Source organism: Salvia miltiorrhiza, chromosome 1 (assembly GCF_028751815.1).
Source record: "Salvia miltiorrhiza cultivar Shanhuang (shh) chromosome 1, IMPLAD_Smil_shh, whole genome shotgun sequence".
NCBI lineage: Eukaryota > Viridiplantae > Streptophyta > Magnoliopsida > Lamiales > Lamiaceae > Salvia > Salvia miltiorrhiza.
In genome coordinates this window covers 27,239,780-27,252,725 of record NC_080387.1, presented here as the reverse complement: position 1 = coordinate 27,252,725, position 12,946 = coordinate 27,239,780, and the positions used below count along the sequence as shown (strand labels likewise).

Genomic DNA, 12,946 nt, shown 5'->3' with positions numbered 1-12,946 from the left:
CATTGTCACAGCCCGCCCTAACTATGGATAGTTAGGCCGAGTGATCCACGACTAGGGATGGGGTTAAAGAAGAAGGGGAAGAAAAGGGGCGTCATTTATAGCCGTAAAACTTACTCATCTTAATAAAACTCGTCATTTTTATTCATTAATACTCAATTGAAAACAGTCTATGAAAGACAGCATAAAACTTAATTAATATCATTAATCAAGTTATACATCGTATGAAACCATTCTCTTAAGACTCAAAGTATGACATAACATACTATAACATCAACAACATCTTGCAGCGGAAAGTAGCTAGACATATGTATGAAGACATATTCTAGACAGGTTAACTATTTATTAACAACCCTGGAGACTCCGCTCATTGCAGCACCATCATCACATCAGCTCAACCTGCACATTTAGAAAACATATGCAGGGCTGAGTACAAAAGCACTCAGTGGGCACGTATGCCTAGGTATAAAAATACATGCTTCAAAACTGTAAATTGTCATGCCATCATAAACAGTACAGCAAGGGAGTTTTTCGCTAAAAAGGCCCAAGCTTACTAAGTTCATTTGTGATTCTTAAAGTTCGTCTGATCAGACTAAGTTCTTTTGTAATCTATCATATCTGAAACTGTGTGCCGGAGAGGTGGCCACCTCTCACGGTCACTTGACCGGCCAACCCGCTAGATGACTCACGGTCACTGGTGTACACTAGCCCTGGCAGGATAGCTATCAACTGCTCAGGACCCGAATTCGATTGCATCATTGGCAAAGCCAAAGCAGATAGATATCATACTAAAATTGAAACATTTTATGGCAAGACAATAGTTGAAATAACTTTAACTCAAAGATTTTGTCATGAAATAACTTGCTTGAACGTAACATTTAAACTCATTTGATATATATGAAACTGAAATTAACAGTTAGATCATCTCATGCATTCATTCGTATAAGAGGCCTACGACACGCAGGGGATCTCTATATACGTATAGTAAAAGTAATGCCCACCTCGTTGTGTCTCTGTATCAATGAGTAACGTCACTCTCTCCCTCAAGTCGTTACTTCCCAAAAGGACCTTCATCGTTATGAAGAATTGGTGAGAAGTTATAAAAGAAACCTCGATTAATAATCTAATCTCTTTTATGAAACATTAGTATCTCTAATGTTCATCTCTCTTGATTGTTAATCAATATAACAATTATTATCTCTCGTCATTACTCATTAATTATAACATCCTTATGTTATAATTAGCAGCGCTTCAATTAAAAGAAATATTTAACACATCGAAAAGTCCACTTTCTTAGCAGATCTATTCGCTCTCATCTCGTATAATTAACCAATTAGAAAGTTAAACTTTCCATTAGGTATGTATTTGAGTCACAGGTCAACAAGAATTGACTATGCTCAAATTCTAATTTCACTAAAAATTTCGACATGACCTATTCATATATAATGTCAGCCACGAGATTTCAACGCGTGAATCTCACTACGTGAACTCGTCTCTCGACTCAAAACTTAACATCTTGACATCTTTTCAACGCAAACCAAACAATTCAAAATCATCAAAACTCTTTATCAGTAAACTATCATTTATACTCGACACCAATTGTTCGAGTGTCAGATACCAACATTTATGTGCGTTAATCATAACTCTCACAACTCACACCATTTAGTCATATCGTATCATCCATCAAAACAAATATAATCAAGTTGTTTTCTAGAAAGTTTTGCTGTTTTTGTGTCATCTTTAAAAATTCATAACAACCAACTCAATCATCATAAACTCTCATACCAATTGATCTCAAAAACTCCATGAAGTGTAGTTCACTCTAAAAATGGTAGTTAACCAAAAAGGTTAAAGGTTTTTGGAGATATTGCTCTTTTAGTGCAGGCTGTCAAAGATTGACAGTTTCTGCCAATTTTGTTTAGGCCATTAGAAACCAAGGCAAACCTTAATAAAATTCCATCAAATTTAATCAGCCAAAACTAAAGGTATCCTTGAAGATTTGGTTAAAATTTCACAAGAGAAAACATTCATATGATCTGCCAAATAAACAATGAAACTCATACACTTTTACTGTTGGAAAAATATGACAGCAGAACAGGGCATTTTTGAAATAATAAACTGCTCTGTTTCAGAGGTCATAAAAATCGAAATCTTATGTTTTTAGAAAAGTATTGAAGTCTAGTTTCGTTTAAAAAAAACGGTGATGCAAAATCCTTCATGGATTAATAGATATAAACGTTTTTGTGAAGTCTACCAACAGTTGACAGATTCTGTCAAGGATTTTTTCAAAATATCTTTAAAATACCAAACATCATCCAAAAGACATAAAATTTTGCAGCGACGAAATACACATATCATAGATAAACATACTAAAATTTCAGAGCCATCAAGCAATGAAAACTCATCGAAACATAAGCTTGAAACTGCTGTAAAATTTTGACAGAATTCCAGTTTTAATTTCGTTCAACAATTATCATCCATAAATTGTAAATCAATTAGCATGCTCATGTGACATCGTAGAACACATATACGCAATAATATTCATTATGCAACGTCTCAAACTTCACGAATTTAAATAATCATACTCCAAAAATTTATACAATTTTCGTGCTTGGAAAAATACGAATTTAATATATATCGATTCTAGCATACCCCTAAGCACAAATATCAAGTCAAAACGATCAAACAAAAATCGAAAGACAAGCTAATATGTGAAAAACGGGGCTGCCCTCATGGGTTTCATAGCTACGGTTCGTTCCGTTCTTACTCCCTTCATTAAACATGCTCAACATCTACCCAAGAACAACATACTAAAATTTCACGACGATCCGACGTCGTTCCAAAATAAAGTCGAGAATCGACGTTTTTCGACGTCGACGAAAATCGAAAAGAAAACCATCAAAACGTAGGTAGAGATCTTACCTACTTAGATACGTGATCGAAAAGATGATCGGCGCTCGTCTCGGTGCTCAAATCGGAGGTCAAAAGCTCCAACTCCTCAACAATGGTGTTATGCGTGAGTTTAGTGTGTGTTTTAGGTGTTGTGTATGTGAGTTAAAAGTGTTTGGCTGAAACAAACGTGTAATATGTGTGGGTGAGTGAGTTTGGGCGGTTGGGGGGTGGTTAGGGGTAGGGTAGGTTAGATATTTAGGATATTAACCCGTTAGTCGTTAAATATCTCGTTTCGTCTCGTCTCGTTTTAACGACTAACTACCCATACTCTTCGTTACTCGCCCTCTCAACTCCTACTCACTTTTATTACACTCGTAATTCTATATAAATATAGAAAATACAAGCTCGTTCTCGAAATTCTGATAAACGAGATTTACACGTTTATCGAGAAATCCCGATTTACTATTCACTCGTCGTCCAAAAATAAAAACTTTCATTATTGGACTCGTATCGAAAAACTAAGAATATTTCTCGACGACGTGCACGTAAGATTTTGAAAGTCGACAAAAAGACGAAATAGCCGTACTTTACTATTCATCGTCAAAAAGTCAAAAATTTCAAAAACGTCTTAACGGACTCAGATTTCACTTCCGAGTTCACCGTTCTCATTCAAATAGTTATCTAGAATTATTCAAATACTCAAACTCAAATACGGATATAAAATCCCACATCATCCTCACATCATCAAAAGAACATCTCAACATCTTTAAAATATAACAACAAAACTTCATATAACTCTTCATCTCTTTACAAAGTAAATCAAACAAGGGATCTAAACCCTAATTACTCAAACTTAAGCAATTAACACGTCATCAAAAGCCCGGGTGTTACATACCCTCCCCCTTAAAATAAATTTCGTCCCGAAATTTGTACCTCCTGTAAATGTTTCGGGTACTTCTCTCACATCTTATCCTCAAGCTCTCTTTCCACTTCTTTCTAACTATCATATCTCCATTGGACCTTATCCAATGCAATCAACTTATTACTCAATTGCCGAATTTTATGATCTAGCATCATCTGAGGTCTCTCTTCATAACTCAAGTCTGGTTCTAAGATCATTTCTTCTTAGTAAACCACATGGTTTGGGTCGAAAATATATATCCTCTCAATTGTGACACGTGAAACACGTTATGCACATTTCCAAAGCTAGGTGGCAAAGCCAACCTGTACGCTATTGGACCTATCTTTTGCAATATCTCGTAAGGACTTATAACTCTGGGTCTAAGCTGTCCTTTAACTCCAAATCTATTCATCCCCTTTTGAGGGTGAAACCTTCAAGAAAACTTTGTCTCCAATCTCGAAACTTTGTCTCACATCTTATAGGCAAACTCAATTAGTGGCAACACATTCTCCTGATGTACTCCTCTATCAAGGATAGTAGTTCTTATCATATCTTCTATCGTCTGCTATGCTAAAATTCATCCTTGTACCCAACTCTTTCTGTAACTCATCCAAAAACGTGATGTAAATTTTTTTTTTATTGATCTCTTTCTGAGGTGATCTTACATCGGTACTCAAAGCAATCTTATAATCTCACGAACGTACAATTGTGCTAACTTATCTGGTCCATACGCGATTAGGATCGGTATGAAATGTGCAGATTTTGTTAGTCGATCTACAATCACCCAAATTGCTGTATTTTCTCTTTGACTTTTGGGTAAAGCTGTCACAAAATCCATCGTTATGTGATCCCATTTCTACTCGGGAATCTCCAACGATTTTAACTTCCCATAGGGTCGTTGGTGTAATGCTTTCACTTGCTGACAAGCTAAGCATCGCTCTACAAACAAAGCTATGTCTCGTTTCATTCCGTCCCACAAAAATCTCTTTTTTTTTTCCACAACCTGATACATCTGTGTGCCTCCTGGGTGGGCGGTGTAAGGCGTGTCATGAGTCTCACTCATGATCGTATTCTTAAGTTCATCATCGCGGGGAATGCATCTTCTCCCCTCAAATAAGATAGCATTGTCTGATTTTTTTTTTTTTTGTAGCTCTTGAGATCTCCTGCTCTTATCCTTTCTCGTAACTTGTTCATTGTCTCATCTTTCCTTGTGCTTCAATCACCATTTTCCTCAAACTAGGCATCGTCTCAACAATACTCGCTATCGTCCCTGGTGGTTTTATCATCTCTATCCTCATCTTGTCAAAGTCCTTTATAAGCTCATCCTCTCTCGTGAGAAGACATCCTAACTTTGACGAGACCTTTCGGCTCAATGCATCGGCTACTACATTGGCCTTGCCAGGGTGATAGTTAATGTCGCAGTTAACATCCTTTACTAATTCGAGCCATCTCATTTGCCTCATGTTAATATCCTTATGCTTGAAAAAGTATTTCAAAGTTTTGTGGTCCGTGAAAATCTCACATCTAACTCCGTAGAGATGATGTCTCCAAATTTTCAGGGCATGCACAACGGCTGCAAGCTCTAAATCATGCGTTGGATAATTTATCTCGTGGGGTCTAAGTTATCGTGATGCATAGACTATAACTCTTTCTTCTTGCATCAAAACACATCCTAGCCCACTCTCTAACGCATCTGCGTAGATGGTATACTCTTTATCCATTTCTAAGACTATCAGCACTGGTGCTGTAGTCAATTTCCTTTAAGCTCTTAAAAACTCTTTTCACACTCCTCTTTCCAATTGTATTTAGCTTATTTTCTAAGTAATTGTGTCATCGGTCTTGCTATCGTGGAAAATCCTTCAATAAACCTCTGATAGTATCCTGCTAAGCCTAAAAAGTTGAGAATCTTGTTAGGCGTAGTTGGTGATCTCCACTCATGTACAGCTTGTACCTTGACGGGGTCAACTTTAATTCTTTCGGATGATACAATATGTCCTAGAAAAGTTACTTCGTTCAACCAAAACTCGCACTTGGTGAATTTGGCAAAAAGCTTCTCAACTCTTAGCGTTTCCAACATCGTTCTCAAATGTTTTGGCGCTCCTGCTCATTCTTCGAATAGATGAGAATATCATCTATGAAAACTAGGATAAATTTATCCAGTTATTGATGGAACACTCGATTCATGTGATCCATGAAAACTACTGGTGCCTTCGTCAAACCGAATGGCATAACTATGAACTCATAGTGCTCATACCTCATTTGAAAAGCTGTCTTAGGTGTATCCTCCTGTCAAAATTTGAACTAGTGGTATTATGATCTCAAGTCAACTTTCAAGAAAAACTCGCTCCTCGTAATTGATCAAACAAGTCATCTATCCTCGGCAAAGGATATTTGTTCTTGAGTGTCAATTTATTCAGCTCTCGATAATCTATGCACATTCTCAACGTGTCATCCTTCTTTTTGACAAAAAAGACTGGTGCTCCCCACGGGGATACACTACGTCTAATAAAACCTAATTCGAGCAATTCTTGTAGCTGAATCTTCAGCTCTTGTAGCTCCTTAGGCGCCATTCTATAGGGTGCCTTCGACACTAGTGCTGATCCAGGTTCTAGGTCGATAGTGAACTCCAACTGTCTTGTTGGTGGCAATCCTGGTAAGACCTCGGGAAATACATCTCTATATTCCCTTACCACTACTACATCCTCAAAGTTTTTACTTGATTCTCCTTCATCATTCAAGTAAACTAGGTAAGCTTGTGCTCCTTTCTTCTTTACCAATTTCGATGCCTGAAGTGCCGAAATGATTGAAATTCTCTTCTTTCTATCAATGTCGTGAAAACATGTCTGTTCCTTCCCAGGTGGTTGGAAAGTTATCTGTCTCTTCTTACAATCAATCGGGGAAAAGTTCTCTTCTAACCAGTCCATCCTTAGAATAATGTCTACGTTCCACATAGGCATTAAGTGCAAGGTTCTTGTTTTCATCTTTAGTGATCATAACTCAAGCTCTAAGTTAGAAATCATGTGAGAAACTGTAGTAGCTCTTCCTACAGGAGTGATTACTCTCAACTCGGGACTAGCTTGTTTTGGTTCGAGTTTGAAGGTAACATGCTTCAACCAATTAAAGAATGCGAAGCTCCTGTATTAAACAGGATTCTAATTGGTGCATCCAATAACTTGCCCATACTACCTTAAAGTCCTGCCTTAAACCAGCACTTAAAACTCAGACATCTCTTCATCAGTATCCATCTTCTGATGAGAAAATCGTGATAGCTCACAGAATTCTCGGTTATACTCTACAACCGATTTCTTTCCTTGCATCAAACTTCGATAGTCAGCCTCTTGCTGCTTACTGTACTCCTTGGTACATATTTCTCAAGAGTAGTCTTCAATTGTTCTCAAGTGTAGTTTGCCAGTTGCTCGGGTGTTAAAGTCCTCTGACGTGCCTCTCACTGGTCTTATACATCAAAAGAATCTACTAGGATAACTCAAAAGTTGTAAGGGTTCAACCCTAGAATGACATCAAAACAAATTGTTGCAAACAAAATTGTTCAAGAGACTCAAATGAATGACCCGAGGGTAGAATGAAGTAACTACCAGGTCGAACAAAAATGACCTAGAGTAAGAACCCATCTGGCTTTTCAACCGAAAGTTGAAACACATGGGTTTATAAACCCAAAACACGTCTACTGAGATTTGGATCATGCGGACTGGCCAGGTCCAACATAATCACTCCCCAGTCACACGGGATATACTATCCCGAACTTGGAAATTCTGTGTCTTCTAAACCCTCAACATACTATACATAACAAAACTTAAGTTCACACCAGCAAGCTAAAAGCTTAAACTCAGGGTCCTATGTTCTAGACTCTTGTTTCGAAAGTTCAATATTTTTTTACTCTCCTCTCATGTTGCGGTGGTGGTGGCGGAGTATTATCCCGCCTATCCTTCACATCACACTCTTGATGACATCTTTGAGGCATTTTTGAAATCACAAAAGGAAAACTCAACTCGACCAACTCTCTAAGCATCCTCAAAACTCAAGTTCAATTTACTAACTCAACTTTAAGGAAAACCCTCACGGTCACCTTAACATTCATCTGTAAGGCAATAAGCACTCACGAAATGCTAACAAAAAGACCACTCTGGTCAACCTAATATATCCATCAGTAGAATGCCTCTTTTTAGAGGGCTTACATAAAGGGGTTATTTAAACCCTACAAAAACCATAGTATTTATCGTAATGTCCCTTCTAAATCGACACCATTAATAGTACTATGTCTCGGTCTGGACCTCCTACGGTAATTGCTACCAGTTAACTCATCTAGTTGCTACTTTAGCACACTAGGAACATCCATCTATTTAACATCAGTAGGGTACTAAATTCGCATGCTTATCTATCATCATGTCAAAATCTCAAGTACCAGTATCTCCTAAGTAAGTTATATACATCGCAATGTAATTGCAACTAATCAAAAACGAGGGTGTACCGCGCATACTCTCAAGATCATCCTTAGCTCTAGCCTACATCGACTTCTCTTCTCATCCTCATCAACTCTAGCCCTCCTCGGCTACTTCTCATCCTCATTATCGTTTATCATTTTATCATCTTTGGTAACTGATACTCAAGGATCGACTCGATATCTACTACACTCTTCTAGAGTCCCTGGTAGAAAACAAGCATCCGGTCAGTAGATCCGCATAGAAAATATGGGTATCTGTAACAAATCTCATCTCCTGTGGGTCCAATGCTCAAGACAACATGTCCCATCATATTGAGTGGCTTTCTTCCTTGCTCAATCCTACCACTCGATTGGTAGCACGGGGACTAGGTGCACGATGCCATCCAGTCTAGTAACAACCATAAGGCTTTCATCCTTTCATAGTCTATGAACATGTGTTTGAAAATCTGCTAGGGTATCTCTGTACCACATACTGTACGCCTCGTCCTCGTATCCGATCTTTCCTGAGTTCGATCTCACAACAGTCCACTTTCGTGCAGTGCCAACAGTCCTGGCCAACCTATAAGGAGAACTTAAAGGTGACTCTAGGAACTAACTCTACTTGGCTCCAGCAACAGAAATAAACAAAACATAACTTAGCAAAACTCCTATTAAGTAGTACTGTTATCTTAAAACTCAAGCTCAAAACATCTAAATTCTCATCTCGTCCCATCTTTACTCAGTAGGGAATCTCTCTAAACAATGATATTAGATCCCTTAATCTAAATCATCGTGACTCAGTAAGACAACTCAACAATTCTCTCTCAAAGCCATCTCCAAAGACTATGGCTCATGATACCTCCTCAAGTACCATTAAGGTTGCGTGAGCAAAACTCGCGTCACAAAACAACTCAACATATCGTACAATATCTCATTGCAGCATGCTAATAACTCATCATTAATCATGCTATTATACTCAAGCTCATAACTCAAACTCATAACTCAAACCAACAAGTACTTAAAGCAATTGCTAATTCTCTCAAGCTTTAGCTCTAAGTTCTCATTTCATCCTTCTACTTAGTAAAAAAAATCTCTCTTAACAATGACATTAGATTCCTTCATCTAAATCATCGTGACTTATCACAACTGCTCAAACAATTCTCATCACAAAACATCTCAAATACATCACATCATAACTCATAATTATGCATCCTCAATCATATAACATCATACGATACAAACGCTCTCATGATTCATCATGTAACATCAACATATGCTCTTACAACATAATAACTCATTATTAATCATGTTGTCATCCTCAAACTCAAACTATGCACCTTTAAAGTGTAACATCATAACTCATCATATAACCTCAATATCATGCTCTTCAAAATTTAACGTCAAATAAACTTTGAAATTTTACATACCTCGTTGAGCCTGGTGTGATGGTGCGCTGAGCTCACGGTTGTTAATAACTATTAGCCTAGTAACTCATTCTAGACTAAACTCAAGACTTCTAATTCAGAGCTTTCCTTCGCTCTGATACCACTCTGTCACAGCCCGCCCTAACTATGGATAGTTAGGCCGAGTGATCCACGACTAGGGATGGGGTTAAAGAAGAAGGGGAAGAAAAGGGGCGTCATTTATAGCCGTAAAACTTACTCATCTTAATAAAACTCGTCATTTTTATTCATTAATACTCAATTGAAAACAGTCTATGAAAGACAGCATAAAACTTAATTAATATCATTAATCAAGTTATACATCGTATGAAACCATTCTCTTAAGACTCAAAGTATGACATAACATACTATAACATCAACAACATCTTGCAGCGGAAAGTAGCTAGACATATGTATGAAGACATATTCTAGACAGGTTAACTATTTATTAACAACCCTGGAGACTCCGCTCATTGCAGCACCATCATCACATCAGCTCAACCTGCACATTTAGAAAACATATGCAGGGCTGAGTACAAAAGCACTCAGTGGGCACGTATGCCTAGGTATAAAAATACATGCTTCAAAACTGTAAATTGTCATGCCATCATAAACAGTACAGCAAGGGAGTTTTTCGCTAAAAAGGCCCAAGCTTACTAAGTTCATTTGTGATTCTTAAAGTTCGTCTGATCAGACTAAGTTCTTTTGTAATCTATCATATCTGAAACTGTGTGCCGGAGAGGTGGCCACCTCTCACGGTCACTTGACCGGCCAACCCGCTAGATGACTCACGGTCACTGGTGTACACTAGCCCTGGCAGGATAGCTATCAACTGCTCAGGACCCGAATTCGATTGCATCATTGGCAAAGCCAAAGCAGATAGATATCATACTAAAATTGAAACATTTTATGGCAAGACAATAGTTGAAATAACTTTAACTCAAAGATTTTGTCATGAAATAACTTGCTTGAACGTAACATTTAAACTCATTTGATATATATGAAACTGAAATTAACAGTTAGATCATCTCATGCATTCATTCGTATAAGAGGCCTACGACACGCAGGGGATCTCTATATACGTATAGTAAAAGTAATGCCCACCTCGTTGTGTCTCTGTATCAATGAGTAACGTCACTCTCTCCCTCAAGTCGTTACTTCCCAAAAGGACCTTCATCGTTATGAAGAATTGGTGAGAAGTTATAAAAGAAACCTCGATTAATAATCTAATCTCTTTTATGAAACATTAGTATCTCTAATGTTCATCTCTCTTGATTGTTAATCAATATAACAATTATTATCTCTCGTCATTACTCATTAATTATAACATCCTTATGTTATAATTAGCAGCGCTTCAATTAAAAGAAATATTTAACACATCGAAAAGTCCACTTTCTTAGCAGATCTATTCGCTCTCATCTCGTCTAATTAACCAATTAGAAAGTTAAACTTTCCATTAGGTATGTATTTGAGTCACAGGTCAACAAGAATTGACTATGCTCAAATTCTAATTTCACTAAAAATTTCGACATGACCTATTCATATATAATGTCAGCCACGAGATTTCAACGCGTGAATCTCACTACGTGAACTCGTCTCTCGACTCAAAACTTAACATCTTGACATCTTTTCAACGCAAACCAAACAATTCAAAATCATCAAAACTCTTTATCAGTAAACTATCATTTATACTCGACACCAATTGTTCGAGTGTCAGATACCAACATTTATGTGCGTTAATCATAACTCTCACAACTCACACCATTTAGTCATATCGTATCATCCATCAAAACAAATATAATCAAGTTGTTTTCTAGAAAGTTTTGCTGTTTTTGTGTCATCTTTAAAAATTCATAACAACCAACTCAATCATCATAAACTCTCATACCAATTGATCTCAAAAACTCCATGAAGTGTAGTTCACTCTAAAAATGGTAGTTAACCAAAAAGGTTAAAGGTTTTTGGAGATATTGCTCTTTTAGTGCAGGCTGTCAAAGATTGACAGTTTCTGCCAATTTTGTTTAGGCCATTAGAAACCAAGGCAAACCTTAATAAAATTCCATCAAATTTAATCAGCCAAAACTAAAGGTATCCTTGAAGATTTGGTTAAAATTTCACAAGAGAAAACAGTTCATATGATCTGCCAAATAAACAATGAAACTCATACACTTTTACTGTTGGAAAAATATGACAGCAGAACAGGGCATTTTTGAAATAATAAACTGCTCTGTTTCAGAGGTCATAAAAATCGAAATCTTATGTTTTTAGAAAAGTATTGAAGTCTAGTTTCGTTTAAAAAAAACGGTGATGCAAAATCCTTCATGGATTAATAGATATAAACGTTTTTGTGAAGTCTACCAACAGTTGACAGATTCTGTCAAGGATTTTTTCAAAATATCTTTAAAATACCAAACATCATCCAAAAGACATGAAATTTTGCAGCGACGAAATACACATATCATAGATAAACATACTAAAATTTCAGAGCCATCAAGCAATGAAAACTCATCGAAACATAAGCTTGAAACTGCTGTAAAATTTTGACAGAATTCCAGTTTTAATTTCGTTCAACAATTATCATCCATAAATTGTAAATCAATTAGCATGCTCATGTGACATCGTAGAACACATATACGCAATAATATTCATTATGCAACGTCTCAAACTTCACGAATTTAAATAATCATACTCCAAAAATTTATACAATTTTCGTGCTTGGAAAAATACGAATTTAATATATATCGATTCTAGCATACCCCTAAGCACAAATATCAAGTCAAAACGATCAAACAAAAATCGAAAGACAAGCTAATATGTGAAAAACGGGGCTGCCCTCATGGGTTTCATAGCTACGGTTCGTTCCGTTCTTACTCCCTTCATTAAACATGCTCAACATCTACCCAAGAACAACATACTAAAATTTCACGACGATCCGACGTCGTTTCCAAAATAAAGTCGAGAATCGACGTTTTTCGACGTCGACGAAAATCGAAAAGAAAACCATCAAAACGTAGGTAGAGATCTTACCTACTTAGATACGTGATCGAAAAGATGATCGGCGCTCGTCTCGGTGCTCAAATCGGAGGTCAAAAGCTCCAACTCCTCAACAATGGTGTTATGCGTGAGTTTAGTGTGTGTTTTAGGTGTTGTGTATGTGAGTTAAAAGTGTTTGGCTGAAACAAACGTGTAATATGTGTGGGTGAGTGAGTTTGGGCGGTTGGGGGGTGGTTAGGGGTAGGGTAGGTTAGATATTTAGGATATTAACCCGTTAGTCGT

At 37.1% G+C, this 12,946-nt stretch overlaps 2 long non-coding RNA genes across 2 annotated transcripts; both read right to left on the bottom strand.

Moving 5' to 3' along the window:
• Positions 1-170: 170 nt before the first annotated feature.
• LOC131017648 (uncharacterized) lies at positions 171-3,044 on the bottom strand. Its single transcript, XR_009099744.1, has 3 exons — positions 2,920-3,044; positions 999-1,065; positions 171-396 (listed from the first exon to the last, which is right to left on the bottom strand). It is a non-coding gene; the product is annotated as an uncharacterized LOC131017648 (long non-coding RNA).
• A 6,902-nt stretch (positions 3,045-9,946) lies between these two features.
• Positions 9,947-12,815, bottom strand: LOC131017638 (uncharacterized). The gene is made up of 3 exons (XR_009099730.1): positions 12,698-12,815; positions 10,775-10,841; positions 9,947-10,172 (listed from the first exon to the last, which is right to left on the bottom strand). It is a non-coding gene; the product is annotated as an uncharacterized LOC131017638 (long non-coding RNA).
• Between the last annotated feature and the right edge of the window lie 131 nt (positions 12,816-12,946).